Source organism: Manacus vitellinus, unplaced genomic scaffold (genome assembly GCF_001715985.3).
Source record: "Manacus vitellinus isolate BGI_N305 unplaced genomic scaffold, ASM171598v3 scaffold_53_pilon, whole genome shotgun sequence".
In the NCBI taxonomy this organism is placed as follows: Eukaryota; Metazoa; Chordata; class Aves; order Passeriformes; family Pipridae; genus Manacus; species Manacus vitellinus.
Window position 1 is genome coordinate 248,798 of NW_021940637.1, and position 3,162 is coordinate 251,959.

The following is a 3,162-nucleotide window of genomic DNA, read 5'->3' on the forward strand; positions in this document are numbered from 1 at the left end:
ATTTAAACTGCTTTGCAACAATCGGGGTCAGCAGGGGTGCATCCCCTCTGCCACAGGATGCTGCATCACCTGCAAGGGGACAGCAGCCCCCTTGTCACTTGTGTCCCTCTCAAACAGCTGCAGTCATCCCAGCCCTTTCCAGCCACAAGGAGTGGGATAGAGGGTGGTTTCCCACCCTGCAAAGAGGAGAGGTTTCAGTTGTGCCACTGAAATGTCCCCTTTTGGGGTCCAGGGGACACTGAACGATGCTCTGACCCCCAGGAGCACACTGTGGGGCATGACCACAACTGTTCCCATGGCTCGGGACACTCCTAAACCCCAGGTGGGGACGTCTCCAGCACTGCGGTGCCTCATCCAACATGCGGGGGCACCCTCACCCATGGCTCCCAGCTGTACCCACGTCCCTCCCATGCAGGTGTGAGTGTCCACCCCATGTACCTGTGCACCCGTGCAGGTGTGTCTCTGCACAGACAGACCTCACACAAACCTTGCACACACAGAGCCGGCGCGCACCCGTGTGCGCAGACACACTCAGGGATGCAAACACCCTTTATGCTCCTTACAGACCCATAACCCTCCTGCATGTGCACGTGCTCGTGCATGCACATGCCCTGCCACGTGTGCACATGCCTGCAGGCACCATCATCCTCCTGCTCACGTTTGTCCTCGCACGCACACGCCGGCATGACCAATCCCATGGGATGGTGACCCACGGAGGGAAGTGTGGTACAAGACCCACCAAAGGCAGGGGGCTGGCAGCATTGCCCCAGCTGCTTCACAGACAGTTCCAGGGATCCAAGGGTTCAGCAAGGGGTGGTGGCTGGGGGTGAGGATGTGTTTTTGGGGGGTGAGGCTGCCTGGCATGCAAGGCAGCAGCTCTTAACACCGTTCTCAACAGAATGCCCCCTGCCCTTGCAGGGCTTGGCAACCAGCACAGAGGAGCCAGAGAGGGCTGGGAAGGAGTGGAAGAGGGCAGGTGGGTCCTGGGGAATGCCTTGGGGATTCCTGGTTTGGCCCCAGGGCCCTCCCCAGCTTCTCCAGAAGTTTGGGATATGATGGATCAGGAGAGGCGGGGGTGAGTTCCCCATCAGCACAAGGCCACCAAGGTCTGAAATGCTGCCAGGGGAGGGGGAGGTCACTCAGCCCTCTACCCGCCCAACCCCATGCAATGGATCCAGGTAGATCCACAGGGTTGGGAGACACTGGCTGGATCCAGCCTGCCAGACAATCACTGCTCCTGCAAAGCTGCAGCCTGCCTCCCCAAAAGCATTCCCAAGGGTCCTCCTCACCAGTGAAACCGGGACTGGAAGGGCTGCGACATTCCTGGGAATTATCAACAGGAATATTAGCAGCCAGGGTTTTGTAACTGTTCTTGCCAATCATTAAAGAACAGCGTCATTGCTATTAATGAGTCCGATTAAACCAGGTGTTGAAAGCCTTTATTAAATATTAGCTCAGCTTTTACCTGGGCCAAATTCCCACTGGAATTTTCGAAGATTGAATGAAACTTCGGGCCAAACCTCAAAGCTCTGCCTCATTCCTTCTCATCCCAGTTGCACTTCCCAAATTCCCCTGAATTTTGCCCCAGCTCGAGGAGCAGCCCTTCTGGCTCAAACATTTCCTGGCGAGTGTCACGCTGTTTTGGGGGGGATGAACTGCCTCGGCCTTGCCCTGTGCTGCCTCTTCACCTCTCCTATCTCTCCAGCTCACCTCCTCCCCTCTGCCCTGCCACTCCTCCTCCTCACTGCCTGTTTGCCCCGGAGGAGCCAGGGGAAGCGAGCCAGCTGCCTTCTCACGCAAACCTGGGCAATCGTTAACCTGGGCCTGGCTCTGCTGCTGGCCCAGATGATCCTGCCACCACCAGTCCTAGGACATGGAGGCCCACCAGATGTTTCCCCAGGGATGGAGAGGGCTGTGGATGCAGATGCCTTGCCACAAATGCATCCCCTCACTCACAGCCTGCAGCTCCCAGCACCTCCAGAGTGGCCGCAGAGGTGACAACCTCTCTGGGGGCTGGGAAGAGTCTGGTCAGCCCAGAGAAGGTTTCTGGGGAAATGCTGGAACCCACACCCCGCAGGGAAGCGATGCTGAGAGCACATCCTCCATCCTCCCCAGGGCAGGGCTTAGGGATCCCTTCTTATTCCCTGTCCTAGAGCCCCCCTTCTGCCTTCCCATCCCAGACTCTGGTGCAGGCACATGCTCTGCGCAGGAGGAGAAGTCACCATTCATGCCCCCCAGAGCCTGTTGGAGGGGAGGAAGGCTCTTCCCTGACTTCTTGGGGTGGCTCCAGCAGAGTTCAGCCTCCTTTGTTAATGGGTAGCTATTTCCAAGGGCTTTTGTGTCATATTCCTCTGGTCACACCCAGTTGCGCAATGAGGGGAGCTCTTAAAAAGTCGTGGTCTTCCAGGTGGCAGGAGGAGAAGGTTCAGGAGGCAGAGGAGGATCCCCACTGCTCCCCAGGGCAGGCAGCTGCCGGACACCCTCTTCTATCTCTGCTGGGAGCCCTGCACAGTAGAACAAGCCCAAGGACCCGCAGGTAGGAGACAACGTGTGCATATGGGTTTGAACGTGGATATAGGACTGGGAAGGTCATATTTGGGTCTCCCCTCCCGTCCCTGCTCACTCAGTGAGCTGTGTGTTCCCACAGAGCAGCCCTGTGGCATCTCCGCTCCCCGTGACCCCACATGCTGGTGGCCACTCAGCAGATTCAGCCTGCTGGATATAACTCCTCATGGATTTGGTGGTCCTGGGGCCATATTCACTGAGGAACTGCTCTTCTTCTCCTCCTGCTTCCCTATGCTTTGTTGAGCTGCAGTTTTCTGTGCCTCCTTAAAAGACAGTCTCCCCTGGGCAGGAGCCATGGCTGTGCCAGTGAGTGCTGAGGTCTTCTGCAGGGGAAGGGGTGTCACTCTGGGGGGCTGAGGTCCCCCTTTTAGAGATGGGTGACTGAGTTTGGAGTCTTTACGGGTCTCCAACTTCTGCCCCTTAAAACCCCCAGTGCTGCACGGGCAGGTTCATCGCCCTGAGCTGTTTCAGGGCTCTCGGTGCCCTGTCTCAGCATCAGGAACATTCACAGAACTCAGCCCTTTGCTGATGCCAGCCCTTGCCCACACTCTGGTTCACTTCTTTAGGGTTTCTACCTGCTGGCAGCAATGACGAAGG